This window comes from Hemicordylus capensis, chromosome 4 (genome assembly GCF_027244095.1).
Source record: "Hemicordylus capensis ecotype Gifberg chromosome 4, rHemCap1.1.pri, whole genome shotgun sequence".
Taxonomy (NCBI): domain Eukaryota; kingdom Metazoa; phylum Chordata; class Lepidosauria; order Squamata; family Cordylidae; genus Hemicordylus; species Hemicordylus capensis.
This window is the reverse complement of record NC_069660.1, coordinates 46,431,317-46,453,269: the sequence shown is the minus strand read 5'-3', so window position 1 is coordinate 46,453,269 and position 21,953 is coordinate 46,431,317.

Below are 21,953 nucleotides of genomic sequence, written 5' to 3'. Positions count from 1 at the left end.
TTCTATTTTGATGGATTTTCAGTGAGCATTGCTACTACAAAATGAATACTAATGGGGTGGTGGAAGCTGAAGCCTTAGCCAGGACCTCTTTTTAGTACCTGCTGCTTAAATGTCATTTTGTTGTCTTTTAATTCCCAATTACATGATACCAACCAACAAGGGTTGGCCATGTTGTTGGAAGTTAAAGGACTTTGCGCTGTCTCTTGTCTCAGACAGTGGAGGACAGACTAGTAAGTCAGAGGGCTAGAGGGTCAAGACATTGGTCACCCCTTCTCCACTGCTCTGACACTATCCCTTTGAAATGTAGATTGCTAATCTCAGGGATTAACTTCCTTCCTATCTCTCTCCCCTTCCTGCCCTTCTACCTTGCAACATGGCAAGCCTCTCTCCCTGCACCATGTGTGCAGAGAAGATGCAGAATCCATCTGCATCCAGCTAGATAGATAGATTAGAGAGCCTAACTTCTCACTTTCCTATCTAGAATGGAGTTCCTTAATAAATGCCTTATATATTGATTTGAAACTATGAATTGGCTCCAAGTTACTTTACTCTCAGCATACACACATGCCTAACTAAATCCGCTGTGTTGTGCCTCTGTGCACTCTGCTATAATGAGAAAGGGATTCTCTCACCACAGAGAATTTCCAACACATGACATCACAGCCATATAGACAATCATATTTCGCTATGGAATGACATCAGAAAGCTAATTTAGAGTGAAGGCAATTCTTCCTGCTCTCACTTCATGTTACAAGATTACAAAGCCAGTTTGGAATGATGGCAGAAAGCCTGGCCTCACTGAACGGACTTCATGATATCACATTATCAATTCTGGTTGACTCTGCAGAATTGTGATGTCACCCTACAGGGGCGTAACTATAATAGGGCAAGGGGAGACCGTTGTCTGGGGTCCCACTGCCTTGGGGGGGCCCCCAGAGGCAAGTCACATGACTGATTTTCCAAGCCACGCACCCGCCAGGGCTTCTTTCAGTTGTATTCATCTTCCGAAATTGAAGTGAGTGTTAAGACCTGGAGCTACCAGAACAGCATGCCTTTCTCTAGTACCATTAAGTGACTTGCATTGTCTGAATAAATAATAATAGTCCACAATCTACAAAACCTTAAAAAAAAATAATTTAGGATGATGTTCTATTGTGGCACATTGGTGTGTGTGTGTACACACACACACACACACACACACACACACACACACACACACATCTTCAGTGAGTGGGGGGCCCCATTTTAAAACCTTGTCTCTGGGTCCGCTCCAACCTTGCTACGCCCCTGTCACCCTGAATGGGCTCTTTCTTCCCAAGCCTAAATGTTTTATCAAATTACCAGTCAGTTTTTCCTTTTTGGTGGGTCACTTAAGTGCATGGAGGTAACCCAATTCCAGATGACACTCGAGACACTTCTTAGAGATTATCTGATCCAGATAGCCTGATCCAGTTTTGAGACTGAAACTGCTTTAATCTCCCTGGTAAATGGCCTATACTGGAAGACAGACAGAGGAAATGCAACCCTGTTTTGCTCTGGATCTCTCCATTGCTTTCAGGGGCATAGCAAGGTTGGAGTGGGCCCAGAGACAAGATTTTAAAATGGGCCCCCCTCACTGAAGCTCAGCTCATGAACTAAAGAAATCTTAAATGAGGCTGAATAGTGGTAACAAAAAATATAGAGTATATAATAGAACATCACCCTAAATTATTTTTTAAAAGGTTTTGTAAATTGTGGACAATGCAAGTCATTTAATAGTATTAGAGAAAGACTAGGGATGTGCACAAAACCGGTTTGCCTGGTTCAGTTCGGATCCGAACCGGGTCCGAACCGGGAGGGGGTGGTTCGGTTTTGGTTTTGTCCGAACCACCCCCTGGTTCGGTTCGGATCCGAACCGGTTTGGATCTGAACTGGTTCGGATCTGAACCAGACAGGTTCAGATCTCAATAAGTATCTAGGATGGTAGCTGGCACCCAGGGGTACCTGTCACCCAAACCCCAAAGCAATTGGACACTCGTACGATTTTTTATGAATTTTTGAAAATTATTTTTATTTTTTCTCATAGAATATAATGGGATTCGAACCAGACCATTATTCTTCATTGTGGAGTACCCATGGGTGCCAACAACCATGCAAACCCTGAAGCAATCAGACACCCCTATGATTTTTTATGAATATTTGAAATATTTTTAATTATTTTTCTCATAGAGTATAATGGGACCCGAACCAGTCCATATCCCCTATTGTGGAGCACCTAGGGGCACAAAAGCGGGGTGGGTGGTAGACAGAAAGGGGTGCCTACCACCCAAAAAATCCCAAGGCAATTGGACACTCCTCTGATTATTGGTGAATTGTTAAAGTATTTTTGAATTCCTCATAGAGAATAATGAGGATTGTAGCAAATGTATAGCTTCACGTCGGGGGGAAAGGGGTGTTGTAGAGTGCAGTGTGGTGGCTGGTAGTTCCTAGGGTGGGCAAGGAAGCTACCTGAATTATTTGAAAGGAATTGGGCAAAGGGGTGATTTTAAAGTGATTTTTGAAGTTTACGTGTCTTTAAGGTTTTTCTCCATAAAGAAGCATGGAGGTGTCAGCAAATGTATAGCTTCACGTCGGGGGAAAGGGGTGTCGTAGAGTGGATTGTGGTGGGTGGTAGTTCCTAGGGTGGGCAAGGAAGCTACCTGAATTATTTGAAAGGAATTGGGCAAAGGGATGATTTTTGGTTAATTGTTGAAGTTTACGTGTCTTTAAGGTTTTCCCCCATTAGATATAATGAAGGGTGTATCGCTTCACGTCGGGGGGAAAGCGGTGGCCTAGAGTGGTGTGGGGTTGGTGGTAGTGCCGGTTAGGGGCAGGGAAGCTACCTGAATTTTTTCAAAGGATTTGGGCAGAGGGCTGATTTTTGGTTAATTGTTGAAGTTTACGTGTCTTTAAGGTTTTTCCTCATAATAAGTTATAATGGAGCTTTCAGCGTCCCCATAAGTGCACTTGGGGGGTGCTGGGGTGGCCCAGAGTGAGTGGTGGTGTAGTGCACATAGGGTGCCAACCACCCCCATGGGTTTCTAACCCATGGGGTACAGGGTTCTGTTGTTTCTGAGGTATTGAGTGTGGATTCTATGATAGCATATTAGAGTGGATTCATGGTGTCTCATTGAAAATCTCATTTGCTATCATAGAATCCACACTCAATATTGCTTCAGGGTTTGCATGGTTATTGGCACCCATGGGTGCTTCACAATAAGTAATAATGGCCTGGTTCGAGTCCCATTATATCCTATGAGAAAAAAATAAAAATATTTTTCAAAAATTCATAAAAATCCTCCGAGTGTCTGATTGCTTTGGGGTTTGGGAGACAGGTACCCCTGGGTGCCAGCTACCATCCTACCAATTTTCAGGGGTCCAAACCAGTCCGAACTGGTTCGAAATGAACCACCCCCGGTTCGGTTTGAATCCGAACCCAACCGGGGTGGTTCAGTTCATATCCGAACCGCCGAACCGGTTCGCACATCCCTAAGAAAGACATGCTGTTCTGGTAGCTCCAGATCTTAACACTCACATCAATTTGGGAGGATGAAGACAACTGAAGGAAGCCCTGGTGTGTGTGCAGCTGGGGGAATCAGTCATGTGACTTGCCTCTGCCCCCGACCCCCAGGCAGTGGGCCCCCAGACAACTGTCTCCCATTGCCATATTATAGTTATGCCCCTGATTACTTTTCATACTATCAATCTGGCATCCCTTTGGACTGTGTGTTGGCCTTGGCTTCAAAAGAAGCACATTGCACTTGTTCAATCCATCTTTACCTGCTGGGGTATTTCTGGAAGATGGTACTGGGAGACTTCTACTCTTTCTTTGGCTAGGAACATAGGGAGCTGTCTTTGTTTTATACCAAATCAGATCAATACCTAGCTTAGTATTGTCTACACTGACTGGCAGTGGCTTTCTTAGGTTTAGACAAGAGTCTTTTCTAGCCCCAACCGGAGATGCTGCCAGGGATTGAACTTGAGATCTTCTGCATGCAAAGCAGATGCTCTACTGCTGAGCCATCCCCAACTTCCACTGTGTGAAATGCTGCTACATTACATCTTGTCTCCAATATTGTTTAACATCAACGTAAAACTGCTGTGGTTTTGGCATGAAATTGCATCAATAAGCTGATGAAACTCAGCTCTACTTCTTCTTATCTATTCTAGGTGAGGCAGCTAGTTTACTGACTCCTTGTGAGGATGAGGCTCTTGCTTTGCCCTTGTAAGGCTGTGCTGCATGTTAGCCATTGTTTATGATTTAGTGATTTTTCTACTCGGAACAGATTTTGCTAGCCACCTTGGACACTTTCTAGCAAAAAGGTGAGATTTAAATGTTTTAAATAATTAAATACATTCACCCTGAGAAATGTGTAATGCATATAAGTTGCTGTTTGGACTGCAGAAACCTTTACAACTTTTAACTTTGAACAACTTTGCCACTATTGTGCAAAATGCTATTTTTAAAAAAATGTGTTTACAAATTATTTCTACTTTATGCAACAATGCATTATCATTTCATTCATTCACTTCTAATTTTGTATAACTTTCTTCACCAAATGGGCTCAGTGATCTAAACAGAAAAAGATTTCCATTAGTCTAACAAGCTTACCAATTATTTCTGTAGCTATAGATCAAACAAGCATGCCTGGAAATTTATTCTGTATGCAGTGTCTGCCAAATAATAATTCCTGCTCCCTCAAAGTGCTATGGGAGACACAGTGGAAGGCATGACTTTTACAAAGATGTTCGATTTATCATTTGTACAATGAATTTCATATTGAATGTGCTGGGTAAATATTCAGCATACAAGCAGGCCGCTTGATGATCTTCATTCCCAGAGAAACCCATAGAAAGAACAAGTTCCTGTTTCTGATTTCATTCTGCTTGCAGGTGTTGAGGGAGTGATATGCCCAACCTGGTTCCTTGTCCCTGTATTGAAATGTTAACAGCACTTAGGACATATTTGGCACAGGGTAGGTTTAGACATCACGGAGATCTGGTGGCTGAACCGCTAGTTCCTAGAAAGCTTGTGGGAGCCCAACAGCCTCTCGTTACTGAATTCCTTGTAGCACATTCAAAGGTCTCAGCCCATTGTCTAGGACTTACTGTATCATTTCTTTATTTATTACACCACACACAAAGTTTGTAGGGATGGGGCGAGATCTTAAAAGGGGGAGACTTGAAATGTGAACTCTCCAAATAAGCTGGCAAATAATGGTCATGTCCAGCTCTCTTTGGGCTGGGCCCAACTCAAAATGGGGCTTGCACCCTGCCTTTGCTGCTCTTTTGATCTCCCTGCCAATCCTCAAGGGGAAAAGGATCCCTGATCCCCAGCAGGGATGCTCTACACATCATGTGCAGCCAGGGAAAGGCCCCATTGGGTTGTGCTACAGGGATGACACCAAGGGGTAGCAAAGGGAAGAGGGTGCTCCCCCCCCCCATTCTCCTGCTCCCTCTTTCGGTCCCCCACCCACCAGACTGGAACTTTATAGCATGTCAGATAATATAAAGTGTGCCGTCGAGTCGGTGTTGACTCCTGGCGACCACAGAGCCCTGTAGTTGTCTTTGGTAGAATATGTCATAGTATATTGTGATCCTATCATTTTAATTCTTTTTTTTAAGGCCTCTGTTGTTTAAATAAGCCTTATTCATTCGCTCCTTTACCCTAGAACAAGCAGCAGAATCTAGTGCAGGCAGGTATGTACCAGGCTCCTCTTTCAGCCTCCAAGAGCCAGATCAACCTTTAGCTTCCTTCTTAGCCAGGAACTGAACTGGATGAGACCATGTGTGCAATAGGTGAAGGAACATCTGCCATACTGATTTCAGCTGGCCTGGTACTTTCATTTCTCCCCAGGCCAGGTTCTCCGGCCACATGGTCTTGAACGGGAAGAGGAAACTATCTTGGAGCATTTCCAGATGGAGCTTTTAGCTTGCTTCTCCTCTGGAATGGAGGGTGTGTGTTCCCTTCGAGCTATCAGGGAGCGCTTCATACACGATTTGGATTTTTCATTGTGCATTAAGAAAGGAAAGGAAAGGTTGTGCCATCGTCTCGGCGTTGACTCCTGGCGACCACAGAACCATGTGGTTTTCTTAGTACAATACAGGAGTGGTTAACCATTGCCTTCTCCCATGCAGTATGAGACGATGCCTTTCAGTACCTTCTTATATCACTACTGCCTGATATAGGAGTTTCCCATATTCTGGGAAACACACCAGCGGGGATTCGAACCAACAGCCTCCTGCTCTCTAGGCAGGTTGCTTCCCCACAGCACATTTATTTATTTATTTGTCAAATTTGTACACCACCCCAAACTTTCATCTCTGGCTTATCAACATAAAACAAGTTAAAACATATACAAAAATCTTAAAACAATTAAGGCAATCTAAAAAAATTTAAAAAGCTGAAAAAGCTTGGCTGAAGCAGTGGGTTTTCAAGTGCTTTTTAAAAATGGTCAGTGATGGAGAGGATTGTTTTTCAGTAGGGAGTGCATTCCACAGTCTTGAATGTGAAGTGGCTTGCGCACCTTGAATGAGGTGGCTTGTGCATTAGACCCTAGTTAATTTATGTCTGGGGTAAAAAAGAATCCACTTTTTGTGTTGTTTTTTTGGGGGGGGGGGAATTCGAACTTGCAGTAAAGACTCGCAGTAAACGCGCAGTAAAGCTTGCTGTCTGGAAATGCCTTTGGCAAGAAAACTGACCTAGTCCCAAAAGACAGAAATGACTAAGAGGGATTTGACCCATTTCTGAATGTTTGAAAATGTCAAGCAAGCTTCATCAATAACGTAATCAAGCTAACAACATTAATGACCTTACCTCTACAAGTCTTTAATGTATAGCCAAATCCTCGCACCCCTAATAATGTTCTTTGCCTCCTCTTTGCTCCCTCAAACTAGTCTGGATACCCCTTCCCCATGGTAAGCCATGTTGCACAGGCAAAGAGGGCAGAAATGTTGCTGCTTGGGAAGAGTGATGGGGCAGCAGTGGGAAATTCAGCTTTTTATTATTATTTTATCTATTTTATTTATTTTATTTCTATACTCTTCCAAAATGGCTCAGGGTGGTTTACATTAAAACAAAACATTTAAAATCAATTAGCAGTTAAAAACAGAGTTTGTAAAATACCATAAAACAATAACAGTTAAAACATTCAAAACAATTTAAAAACCCTGAAAAACCAGGTTACAACGTTAAAACCATTTATAACAATTTAAAAACCCTGGAAGGCCAGGCCAAAAAGATAGGTTTTGATGGCTCTCCTGAAGGCCAGTAAAGAATTCAGACTACGAATTTCTGCAGGTAGTGCATTTGACAGCCCACGAGCAACTACAGAGAAGGCCCGCCTCTGAGTCTCCACCAGACGCACCAGTGGTAGCTGGAGATGGACCTCTTCAGATGACCTTAATGTGCGGTGAGGATCATGCAGAAGAAGATGCTCTCTAAGGTAACCTGGACCTAAGCCGTTCAGGGCTTTAAAGGCAATTACCAGCACTTTGTATTTTGCCTGGAAACAAATAAATTTGAATGTGAACACTTGAAAACGCCCTGGATATTTTTTGAGCATTTGATGTGAACATTCTAAAAGCATAATTAATTTTCAAGGTGAGCTGGATGGAACTCAGAAATTCCTAGAAGATTGGGAATTACTGTGTTAGGACATGTGCTACTGTTCCAATTTGCAAAATCTCATTCACTATTCTCTAAGGTTCTGGAATGGCCATCCATCCTCATGAAAACATGAAGATGGGGATGAAATTGCAGTGCTAATACCAAGCAGTCCTGTGGCTCAAGGGAGTAGCTATTACTGCTGCCCATTTCTGGTGCTCTTTCACTAATGCCAGACATAGTTTCATTCTTAGTTCATCTACTCAATTGAGTGGAATGATGACATGGAGGAAGCGTGTTTTTGCTCTTGTTTGGAAAGAAACAAACATTACTAAAATGCAATGTGCTAGTTAAATTAAGTATCTATTTGAACTCAACTATTCATTTACTTAGCGGTGACAAATTAATTTAAATATTATTTGTTCTGTAAATTTTAATATTTCATAGAGGTGTATCCGTAATGGTAATTATAACATGCAGATAGAGAGCCACAGCTCACATATATTATTCCAAGGCATTCATTATTTATTTGACCCTTTACAGCTATTCAACATTTAGTGAGAAAACCTGTACATTAATTAATATTTACATTATGATTTCATGAATCCTAATGCATTTTCCCAAGTGATTAAAGTGTATGTATGTCTATGTGTGTATCAGTATCCAACATAGCACTTTATATTTTAATACTTTACAGTAATTTACAGTGTTAATAAAAATTGCAATAGATTGGAAATTAGCAAAGAATCCTTTAATATAGTATGGCAATGGAATGTCACAAAACAAAGACGATGTTCCAGGGTCCATCAAAGACGATGCTCCAGGGTCCATCAGGGTCCATCAAATGGGGCAGAATGAGGCAGTCTGGACATTGTAGGAGGAGCTCCAAATTGTTGCTAGGATAAAAAGGAAGAAGGATGATGATGATGATGAATACGATGACGACGACAACGATGCTGCAAAGGGCCCCAAGAGATCAAGGAGCTGAATGAATAAGGGGCTATTAGATACTCCAAAAAACCTACACGAAACAGACAAAATTAATGATGTAACAACATAAATATTTGAATCCTTAGGAGCCACATTTTATAATAATACATTCATGCTTTTAGAGTGTTGAAAATAGGGGCTGATATACTGTGCAAGATGCTATCAGCCTAGGAGTGGAGCATTTGTATAGTTGCACAAGAGCACTCGTGTACAAGACCTCACAGTTGTGTAAATGTAGTTGTGTGATAGAGGGCCATTGGAAATAATGTGCTATTGCATTTACACAATTGTGTGGTCTTGTGCATTAGTGCTCTAGCGCAACTGCACAAGTGCTCATTTCCTAGGCTGATGGAGCCCCCCTGAGCAGTATGTCAGCCACTGTACATACAAGTCTAGTTTAGGAATCTGAACCCAAGCAGAAGGGGATTGGGAGTGCACTGGTTAACCATGCCCCCCAGATATGCTACATGGCCGTGCCCCCCAGTTCCCCTATGTTCAGCCACTACGCCCCTGGAAAGAAGCGTACTTAAGCTAGACATGAGGAGGAACTTCCTGACTGTAAGAGCTGATCAACAGTGTCTGTTCAACAGTGGAAGAGCTCTTCAACAGTGGAACAGTGGAACACAGGGGAAAGGGGAGAATGGCCACGTAGCACATCTGGGGTGTGCGGTTAACCAGTGGACTCCCAATCCCCTTCTGCTTAGGTTCAGATTCTCTTGAGTACAGATCTATAGAGATTTTCAAATGGAGGCTAGATGGTCATCTGTCAGGGAGGTTCCGTAGCAGTTTCCTGCTCTGAGCAGGTGGTTGGATTAAAAGACCTCCAAGATTCTTCTAACACTAAAATTTTGTGTCAGTCCTTATATGGTCCTGCAGGATAAGACAGTGTAGTGCAGTGGTTAGTGTCTTTGATTACAACTTGGACTCCTTGGCCAAAAGAGTGGGATAAAAATGCAGCAAATATATATATTGGCTGTCATCAGACCACGTTAGCCATAAGTAGTCCCATTAAAATTAATCCGACAAATTAGTCATGACTTCCTATTAATTCGAATGGGACCATTCAGTTTGACTAGTCTGGACTAACAAGTTAATTGATTGGACTAATTAATTGATTGATTGATTAATTATGTTCACTGACAATAAACTGACTAAATTTTAATATATTATATTATACATAATATAGTATAATTTAATTACATAGATTAGTCTGGACTAATTAATTTCAATTGGACTAGTCTGGATGTCAGCAATTATGATCAGATTTTATTGCATATTGGGGTGGGGGGTTGAGGCACAATGACAGTGATGTGTCTGGGGCCACCTAGTGAATTCTGGGACTACCTCCTCGTAGCCACTACACAATAGGAGCTCTCAGATATAACAATGAATTCCATTGGATTTGAAAAGGCCACATATTAGTCATGATCTAGCCAAGGGTTTACACATTTCCCAGTGTAATAATTTCATTTCATTTATTTGTTTAAAACCATTGGCCATCACAATTCCACAGTCTAAAAGAAAGGGACAATGTGGGAAACAACATCTGTATTAAAAGTGGGGAACAACATCTGTATTAAGATTCTCATGAGAACATAAGAACAGACCTGCTGGATCAGGCCCAAGGCCCATCTAGTCCAGCATCCTATTTCACATAGTGGCCCACCAGATGCCGCTGAAAGCCTACAGTACAGGCAGGAGTTGAGGGCATGTCCTCTCTCCTGGAAGATCCATGTGAGATTTGCAGATGACACTAAACTCTTCTGGGTAGTGAAATCCAAAACAGATTATGAGGAGCATCTCACATGCATCTCACATGGGGCTTTTGAAGCCCTTTAACTCACATCTCCTCCAGAATGGAGGAGGTGCATTTTGATATTGGCTAGATTTACCCCAAAATCCCTGTGAGTTATTGAGGAGCCATTAACACACACAATTCGGGGTTTTCACTGTGCATTAGAGTGTAATCCAATCTATATCAGGGTAAAAAAAATCCACTATTTGTGTCAGTATTTTGGGACAACTTCGAATCTGCAGTAAAGCCTCCCTTCAAACTCGTGGTAAAACCTGCTGTGCGTAAAAGCCTCTGCTGTTACTCCCCTGCAACTGGTATTAAGAGGCAGCTTTCCTCTGAGGCTGGAGGTGGCCTATAGCCCTCAGACTAGTAGCCGTTGATAGACCTCTTCTCCAAGAACTTTTCCAATCCCCTCTTAAAGCCATCCAGGTTGTTGGCTGTCACCACATCTTGTGGCAGAGAATTCCACAAGTTGATTATATGTTGTTTGAAAAAGTACTTCCGTTTGTTGGTCCTAGATTTCCCAGCAATCAATTTCATGGGATGACCCCTGGTTCTAGTGTTATGGGAGAGGAAGAAAAATTTCTCTCTATCCACTTTCTCCACTCCATGAATGATTTTATAGACCTCTATCATATCTCCCCGCAGTTGTATTTTTTCTAAACTAAAAAGCCCCAGGTGTTGTAGCCTTGCCTCATAAGGAAGGTGCTCTAGGCCCCTGATCATCTTGGTTGCCCTCTTCTGCACCTTTTCCAGAATGACCAGAATTGTGCGCAGTACTTCAAGTGGGGCCACACCATAGTTTTGTTTGCATTATAATATTAGCAGTTTTATGTCCCCTTCCTAATGCTCTGTAGAAGGGAATTGGCCTTTTTCACTGCTGCCACACATTGAGTCAACACTTTCAACGAGCTGTCCACCACGACCCCATGATCCCTCTCCTGGTCAGTCACCGACAGCTCAAATCCCATCTGTGTATTACTGAAGTTGGGGTTTTTCATCCCAATGTGCATCGCTTTACACTTGCCAACATTGAAGCGCATTTGCCACTTTGTCGCCCACTCACCCAGTTTGGAGAGATCCTTTTGGTGCTCCTCATAATCTGTTTTGGATTTCACTACCCAGAAGAGTTTAGTGTCATCTGCAAATTTGGCCACCTCACTGCATACCCCTACTTCTAGATCATTTATGAATAAATTAAAAAGCACCGGTCCCAGTACAGATCCCTGGGGGACCCCACTTCCTACTTCCCTCCATTGTGAAAACTCTCCATTTATACCTTCCCTCTGTTTCCTGACCTTCAACAAGTTAGCAATCCACACATGTACTTGTCCCCTTATTCCATGACTGCTAATTTTTCTCAAGAGCCTTTGATGAGGAACTTTGCCAAAAGCTTTTTGGAAGTCCAGGTATACTATGTCAACGGGACCACCTTTATTCACACGCTTGTTGACACTTTCAAAGAAGTACAAAAGGTTGGTGAGGAAAGATTTACCTTTGAAGAAGCTATGCTGGTTCTTCCCCAGTAGGACCTGTTTTTCTATGTGCTTAACAATTTTATCCTTGAGGATGCTTTCCATCAATTTGCCTGGAATGGATGTTAAGCTAACTGGCCTGTAATTTCCCGGATTGTCCCTGGATCCCTTTTTGAAAATCAGTGTTACATTGGCTACTTTCCAGTCCTCCGGTACAGAGCCTGATTGTAGAGATAAGTTATATATTTTAGCAAGGAGGTCGGCAATTTGATATTTGACTTCTTTGAGGACTCTTGGATGGATGCCATCTGGCCCTGGCGATTTGCTGGTTTTTAATTTTTCCAGGCAGTTTAGAACATCATCTCTTGTCACTTCTACCTGACTCAGTTCTTTAGCCTCCATCCCTGAAAAGCCTGGTTCAGGAACAGGTACATGCTCAGTATCCTCTGCTGTGAAGACAGATGCAAAGAACTCATTTAGCTTCTCTGTGACCTCCATATCCTATTAATAATCCCTTTCACTCCCTCATTGTCTTAATAGTCCAACTGCCTCCCTGGCAGGTTTCCTGCTTCTGATGTACTTAAAGGTGGTTTGTTTGTTTTTTGTTATTCTCCTTGTTGCTTTTAGCTAAATGTTCTTCAAACTCTTTTTGCATCCCTTATAGTTTTATGTAAACTCCATTCATTCTGGCATGAAGTGACTCTCCTGATTTTCCCTTTCAATTTTCTTTTCACTAAACTTCTCATTTTAGAGAAGTTTCCTCTTCTGAAATTCAAAGTGTCTGTGTTAGACCTCCTAGGTGATTCTCCCCCCCACATATGTGCTGAATTTGATTGCACTATGGTCACTGTTCCCTAAGGGGTCCATGACACTGACATTGCACACCAGGTCCTGGGTGCCACTCAGAATTAAGTCCAAGGTTGCCTTCTCTCTGGTTGGTTCCAAGACCAACTGTTCTAGGGCACAGTCATTCAGCGTATCTAGAAATTTGACCTCTCTGTCATTACCTGACTGTGAATTTACCCAGTCTATGTGTGGGTAATTGGAGTCACCCATTATTTATTTTATTTTATTTTATTTTATTTTATTTTATTTTATTTTATTTTATTTTATTTTATTTTATTTCTTAAAAGGTTTAATATACCACCCAATCCACAGACTCAGGGTGGTGTATTAAACCTTTTAATACATAAATAAAATAAATAAATTATGTGTGACTTCAATTACCCACACATAGACCCACACGTATTACTGCCCTGCCTCTCCTTGACACCTCCCTGTTTTCCTCCTGCAACTCCCAGACAGTCACTGTCAGCGTCTTGATCTGGAGGGCGATAGCATGTCGCCAGTAGCACATTTCCTTTCAGGCCTTGTATTGTCACCCACAGGGTTTCTGTGGAGGACTCCAGTTTTCCCAAGTTTTCCTCCCAAGGTTCTATCCTTCTTTAACATACAGTGCTACTCTACCTCCAAGGCGCCCCTCCCTGTCCTTTCTATACAGTTTATATTCCAGGATAACAATGTCCCACCGGTTCTCACTGTTCTACCATGTTTCTGTTATGCCCACTATATCTATTTCTTCATTAGCAACCAAGCGCTCCAGCTTACCTATCTTGGCTCAGAGGCTTCTGGTATGTATCTCAAGATCTGTATCTCAAGAAAAGATACAGCATTTCTCTGCACAAAATTATATCCAATTTTCCATACCACAACTGCATATAAGACAACTCTATGAGTTACAAACCTATCTGTGGAAGAGGGCAGATATCAAATTTTCTCAAATAAAAATCATTATTGAAAGCATTCCCATCTAGGATTCCTGTCAAAAACATTTTGCTTGGAGCACCATAGGAAGGACAGGATCATATATAACAAACCAAGGCTTCCACTGATTGGCAACCACATATGCACAGATGTCTGCCAGCCAATATTTTCCTACACTTTCCTTCCAAATACTGTAAGCCCCGTGGCATGATCAGGAAGCACAGAGCTGTAAAGACCTTTCTCAGAGCACTTCATATCATACAAATAGAGTTCTTGCTCCTGAAGTAATATGCAGAAATGGGACCACTGAGGAAATGGGTATAATTGGCTATATATACTGTATCTGAGAGTGGCTTGGCCTGGAAAGGTTCTGTAGCTCAGTAGTATGTTGTGGTTTGCATGTAAAAGATCCCAGATATAACCCTTGGTATTTCCAGATAGAGGTACGAAAGACCCCTGCCGGTATGCTGCTGGCAGTCTGTAGACAAGAGGAGATCTGGTCTTGTGGTGGCAAGCATGACTTAGCTAAGCAGGGTCCACCCTGGTTACAAATGAATGGGAGGCTAGAAGTATGAGCACTGTAAGATATTCCCCTCAGGGGATTGCGCTGCTTTGGGAAGAGCAGAAGGTTTCAAGTTCCCTCCCTGGCATCTCCAAGATAGGGCTGAGAGAGATTCCTGCCTGCAACTTTAGAGAAGCCGCTGCCAGTCTGTGAGGACAATACTGAGCTAGATAGACCAATGGTCTGACTCAGTATATCGCAGCTTCCTATGTTCCTATGAACTAGCCGGCCTGATCTGAAATAAGACACTCTTTTTGCAAGTTTTAATCAATTAAGAGCTGGCTAATTACCTAATGTCCCAGCAGTATTGATCTCAATTGCTTGCAGTTCATTTGGCTTCTATCCATATTCTGTCATAATTGTTTCATATTTTCTCTACCCAGTCACTGAAACCAGTGGTGCCTAAAATGCTTAATTTGGGCCGGATTGTGCTCAAAGTTGGGGTGACCAGATGAACTCCCACTGTGCATACTCCATGCATAGAGCAGGGATTAGTACCGTACTCACTGTCCCTTCTGTACCTGTGAGAAACTATAAACATACCCTTGTGTGAATATTTTTTTAAACGTTGAAGTGATATTTATAGCACTCTATATGAATTTGTTAAGAATAAATAATGACAAAAGGACTTTCCTTCTTTGACAGGGTATTAGTGATTCAGAGTGATGAAATAGATAGAATATATCAACTTCAACAATGTTTTGGGTGAAGGTTCTGCATGTTGTTCTCATATATAAATTGGAGAAAGAAGGTGGGGTAATACACAAGTGGGACCTGATATTTCTAGGATTGGTTCCCTCTGCACTCTTAACTTCATTTGCTTGCAGATATGACATTTAACCACTAGGTGTCTCTGTGCCATATTGCAATTTCCATAAATATATTTGCTATGCAGATTGAAGATGGAAGCCAATTTCCCTGATTTGGAATTGTGAGAAACTATGTTTTTCTCAAATTAAGTGAACAGTGCTTATGGAAGATGGCTGGCATTTTCCATAAGCTGCATATTTTGGAATACAAAACTGTATATTTTTGTGTGACGGTGACCGCAAACCTATGGAAAGCATGTTAATGAAATTTGTGCTTGAAATATTTTATTAATTTATTTTAAGAACTTCTGCCCACAAGATGTCGTGTTGGCTACTAGTTTGGATGGCTTTAAGAGGGGTTTGGATAACTTCATGGAGGAGAGATCTATCAATGGCTACTAGTCTGAGGGCTATAGGCCAGCCTCAAAGGCAGGATGCCTCTGAGTACCAGTTGCAAGGAGTAACAGCAGGAGAGAGGGCATGCCCTCAACTCCTGCCTGTAGGCTTCCCTCTAGTGGGCCACTGTGTGAAATATGATGCTGAACTAGATGGGCCTTGGGCCTGATCCAGCAGGGCTGTTCTTATGTTCTCCATCAAGTCTCAGGGCAGCTTACAAGTTAAAAATAGAAATAACAGTAAAAATGACACAATAATGCAACTGAAATCAATCAAATGGTGGGAGAAATGTTGGAGAGATAAAAACCACAGTAAAATCACTTACAATTAGTCAGTGGTAGGAAATGCCTGTCCCCTATATTGTTAATAATATAGATTCATGTGTGTGCATGCACATGTGTGCACGTGCACACACACACAAACACACATCATGATTGCTCTCATTTTTCTCATCTGACATCTTAGCTGAAGACCTAGCTCCTGCAATCATGATCTCCAAGCTTTTGTACAAGAGAGGACAGCAGTCAGACTTCTACCTGTAGTTTTATACATGCCTATTCTGAGATCCTTCTCAGCATTTAGGGTTGACACCAGACCCCAAAACAGAAGGGATCTATTCTCATTTGCAACATGCTATATCTATATTTCACATTGATGAAGCCAATTTAACAAACACCAAGCGTATGTGGAAAAGCCCCTATGTGCAATCCTAGCTCCTTGTGCCATGATGTTCATATCGTTTAGGGTTGTGTTAGCATTTGTGTTAGCATTTAGGGGTAACACCTGTCCCAAATGGACAAGGAAAGTATTTTCATTTGCCCTAAGCTATAGCTACATTTCACATTGACTAAGCTGACAAACACCAGGAATATGGGGCAAAGCACCTATGAGCAATCCTAGCTCCTGGCATGTTCCTAAAGTTTAAGACTGCAATCTTATGAACACTTACTTGGGAGTAAACTTCACTCAGCACAGTGAAGTTTACTTCTGATATGCTTACGTTTGGGCTGTAACGGTGACAGTCTGTCAGTTTCCTCATCAGTGGTCTTCTATTGACCACTGATGGTCAATGCAGAAGTTTGGAGTAGACTTTTTGGGTGTACTCCAAAGCTACCATTTTGGAATCACTTATCGGAGAAATTAAAGAAATGAATGTGAACAGAATGGCATTTTATTGTTGATCTAACACTGGAGTGACTGTGGATTATGCATGCCCATAGCTTTGGAGAGTGTTCACATCCCCAGTGCAAGCAGAAGGGCATTAAACCTGAGAATGATGAAAATCTAGTATTATTTATTTATTTATCATATGTGGGCACCACCCCAAACTTCCGTCTCTGGGCAATTGACAACATATAACAGATGAAAACAAATGAAAACTTTAAAATGATTCAAAACCAGTGGTTTCAAAACCAAAGCTTGGGTGAAAAGATGTGTCTTTAAATACTTTTAAAAAGTTATCAGAGTTGGGAAAGCTCTTATTTCATCAGGAAGTGCATTCCAGGGTCTTTGGGCAGCAACAGGGAAGGCCCGTCCCTGTGCAGCCAGCAGATGAGCTGGTGGCAAATGTAGACGAACCTCTCCAGATGATCTCAATAGGTGCTGGGGCTCATAGTGAAGAAGACATTCTCTTAAATACCCTGAGCCTATGCTGTTTAGAGCTTTATAGGTTATAACCAGTACATTCCATTTTGCCCAGAAACTTATTGATGCCAATGTAGTTCTTTTAATATAGGAGTAATATGGTCTCTTTGAGACCCAAGAGACCCAGAGACCCAGAGACCGAGCTGGCTGCTGTGTTCTGTACCAGCTGCAGTTTCCAGACTACATACAAAGGCAGGTCCACATAGATTGTGTTACAGTAGTCAAGTCTGGAGGTTACCAGCATATGTACTACTGTTTTGAGGTCGTTTATATCAAGAAAAGGATGCAGCTGGAGTATCAGGCTCAGCCGAAGCTGATAGAAAGCACCTCTGGCCACTGCCTCAACCTATGACACCAGGGAGAGATGTGGACCCAGAAGCACTCCCAGGCTGCATACCTGTTTCATCCGGGGAAATGTGACTCCATCCAGAACCGGCAGATCAAAATTGTCTCCTGAGTTCCAACACTGCATAATAAGTACCTCTGACTTACCTGGATTCAGTCTCAGTTTGTTATCCCTCATCCAGCCCATCACCACCACCTGGCAGGTATTTAGGGAGATTATGCCTTCTCCTGATGATGTTGACATGGAGAAATAGATTTGGGTGTTATCAGCATATTGATAACACCCTGCACCAAATATTCTGATGATCTCTCCCAGCGGTTTTATGAGATTTTAAAAATCATGGGAGACTCCATTTAAAAGTTCAGATTTTGGAGAACAACAGTTTCCAAGTGACAACATCTGGTATCTGCCTGAGAAATAGGAGCGGAACCACTGCAAAGCAAAGCCTCCCACTCACAACCCCCTCAGATGCTCCAGAAGCATACTATGGTCGATAGTATCGAAATCCTCTGAGAGATACAAAAGGACCAACACACTTCCTCTGTCAATTCACAATTGGAGATCATCCATCAGGCCAACCAAGGCAGTCTCCACCCCATAGCCTGCCTGAAAACCAGTTTGAAATGGGTCTAGATAATCAGTTTCCTCCAAGCCTGCCTGGAGCTGGGAGACCACCACTTTCTCAATTACCTTGCCCAACCATGGAAGGTTGGAGACAGGCCTATAGTTACTTAACTCTGAAGGATCCAATGCAGGTTTCTTTATAAGAGGTCTAATGATTGCCTCCTTAAGACAGGAAGCCATCTTGCCTTCCCTCAGAGAAGCATTTATAATTTCTACCAATTATAATTTCTACCAATAACAACCTCCCTGCTTGATAGTATAAGCCATGTTCGACAAGGGTCAAGAGAACAAGTGGTAGGCTTCACCATTCCAAGCAGATTGTCCACATCATCAGAAGTCACAAACTGAAACGGATCCAGCATAATTTCATAAGAGGAGTCACTGGACACCTCCACACTAGACTCTGCAATAATTGTGGAGTCTAAGTCGGCCCAAATACAAGATATTTTATCCACAAATAATTAATCAAAAACATCACAGCAGGCAACTGATGGTTCCAAATTCTGATTCAAGGGAGAAGGGCCCCACTCACAATCCTAAACAACTCTGCTGGACATGAGCTTGTGGATGCAATACAGGCAGAAAAGAATAGCTTCTCCGCCACACGTATTGCCTTAGCATAGGTCTTCAAATGTGCCCTATGTTGTAATCTGTCAGATTTGAGTTGAGTCTTTCTCCACTTGTGCTCCAGTCATTTACCTTGCCGCTTGAGCTCCCATAGTTCTTCCGTATACTATAGGGCGAATTTTGAAGAGAGTCAGAGAGGACGCCCAGGAGCGATCATATCTACTGTCCAGATGAGTTTGCTGTTCCAATTCTCCATCAGGGCATCAACAGAATCACTGGCAGAGCCAAGACTCCTTTCAGGGCTTATTGGAATCCTGTTTGATCCAATAAACTTCTCAGGTGGACCATCCAAATAGGCCTGTCACCCCTGCAGAGATCTGTGAGTCCAATCTTAACCAGATGGTGGTCTGTCCATGACAATGGGGAAATTACAGGAGTCACCACCCATGGAAAACCACCCTGATCAGAGTAAAGGACCAGATCAAGTTTGTGACCACCAACATGCATCAGTCCAGAGACTACTGTGATCGGCCTATAGTTGTCATGGCTGCTATGAACTCCTAAGCCACTCAGACAAATTGGTTCTGGTGAACATTGAAATCCGCCACCACCATAAGCCTAGGAGACTGCAATGCCAAGCTCAATTCCATCAGATCAGTTAGTGACTCTGTTGGGTAGTGGGCTGATCGGGTACACCAACAGAAGTCTCAGTCCATCCCTGGTCCCCAAGCTTAAGTACACACATCCGATATGATCAGACACTTGGACAGGGATCCTGGTAAAGGAGATGTTATACAGCCACTCCACCTCCCCGCGCACATCCTCTCAACTGCTGCTCCTCAACAGAGTACCCTGGAGGGAGAAGTATTGTTTGGAAATCCTCCTCCAAGTATCCATATTAAATTGCAGGATAACCTGGCTGCCAACCATGGGGGTCTGTTGACTTCTCTAAGGCTTTGGTGTTGTCACAATAACACCTCCCCTTGTCACAAGAGATACTTCTTTTGCCCTTTGGTGGTCACTGGAGTTTGGTCCTCTTCAAATCAGTTATCATCAGAAAGTGGATAATGGCCCCAACATGTCTATAGTCACTCAGGCAGGAGGGACAATGAATTTATTTATGGCAAGAAACAGAGACAGAGTAAACAAACAAGAATTCATTTGCAGTCAGCCAAGGAAAGGAAACATTTTTAATCACTGCCATAAAGCTACTGCCCATTCACCTTTATTGCATCATAAATGTGTCCAGTGAAGGATGCAGTGGAAAATTTCCGCACGAGCAAACTCCACCCAGTGTAAAAGGTTTAGGCCCTCCCCGGTAATTTAATGGATCACCTCACCCAGGAAAGCTTCTGTGGTGTTTTTTAATTATTAAGCATAAATACAATTTGAGCATTTGAAGCAGAGAGAGCGATAATCACCTCTCCTTTTGCATTCCAGCTGGAGAATCCATTTATCCAGATAATATTTAAGAGGATTCTCATGGTGCACTACACACACAAAAGCAGAACATATGAAGCTGCTGCATACAGAGTCAGACCACTGGCTCAGTATTTTTAATACTGACTGATAGCAGCTTTCTAGTCATCTTCCCAAGTCCTTCTTGGAGATGCCAGTAATTGAATCCGGGGCCTTCTGAAAATGTGCTGTGTGTGAATATGTGTTTGAATATATGCCCTAGCACTGAACTACATACAGCCCTTCCCCTGTACTGGTGATTTTCACTATTTTTCAAGTGGGGGCCAATTTGGCAAAAAACCATCAGCGTGAGAGCCGTTTCCCACTGTGCTGATTTCCCCACAGAATTGAGCTTTTTTCAGTGCTGGGAGAGCTCTTGAAGAGAGACGGAGCCCTCTTTTAAGTGCTCTAGGAAGAAAGCACTGGGAAAGGCAGTACTTCCCAGTACTCTGTCCATGCCTACCAAGATGGCATAGGGGCTCAAAAGGGCTCGGTTTCCCTTAAAGCAGCCCCTCAGGTGCTGGGCAAAGAGCAGCACCGCACAGTGAAAACGGCCATCTTGCATGGTGCCAGGGGGATTGTGCAGAGTATTCAAGCTTCACATAGGCCCAATAAACAATTAGTCAGGGTGCCGCACATAGGGTTGATGCGTGCCGCCACTGGTCCGCAGGTCTTACAATGAAGAACACTGCCCTTATGCTTAGAAACTGTGCAATTACATGACTAAGGGCCAATCTGGATGATATGCCATCGGCTGGCTGAACTCAGCAGGTTGTGTGCCTTCTTCACATCCTTAACTACATGGTGGGCGCATGGTCAGTTGAACATATTGTCTGAGCTGGCCCAAATATATTTGAATCCTTCCTTCAAGGATGTGTGCATGCAGTGAGTGCACATAGTTCCCTTTCCCAGCATGCAGGGACACTATTAATTGCACAGAGGAGCAGGTTGTCTGAAGTGCTCCACGACATGTGGTCCAAATACTTTTCATGAACCACTCCCAAAGAATAGCACCCCTGCACATCAGGAGTGGGGGAAGGACATGTGGATACCTGAAGTGCACAAGTCATACTGTGGAGTTGGCAGGCAAGGCATTGTGTGAATGATACCTTGTAAGAGGTTTGTGTCTGGGTGAGATCCTTTCACAAATGTTCTGTAGCTGAATTTCTTAAATAAATGGATATCCTTACCCTATTCACATGTCGCATACATGTACACATATAAAGATCTGCATATATGTACAGTTATTCATAGATGTCTTCAATACATGTACAGTAGCAGTGCACTTTTTATCTGCAGCTTGCATTTGAGGGGGTCTACATTCAGGTTCAACATGTTACTGAGGAACAGCAGAGGATCTCTCAGAGTACCGATGGTGTTTATGATGTGGTTAGACTAAAGCTTTTTGGATGTCTAGCAGCTGATGTTGCCATGCGGGAAAATAAAATCCGAAGCTACAAAGACAGAATTACAATGGGAACGTGGAACATAAGAAGCATGAATATGGGAAAGCTCGACACAGTGAAAGAGGAAATGAATCGACTACAGATTGACAACTTGGGCATCAGTGAATTAAAATGGACTGGAATGGGACACTTTCAATCAGAAAATCATACCGTTTGCTACTTAGGACACAAAAACCAAAGAAGGAACGGTGTTGCCTTCATAGTCAGAAAGGATATAGCAATGACAGTATTTGGGTTCAGTGTGGACAGTGACCGACTAACATCAATTAGATTTCATGGACAACCCTTTAACATGACAGTTCTTCAAGTCCATGACCCAACAACTGATGCAGAAGGAGGGGAAGTTAATGAGTTTTATGCTCAAGTCCAGTCTGAAATTGACAAAACATGCAAGCAAGATGTGATGCTGGTGATTGGAGACTGGAATGCCACA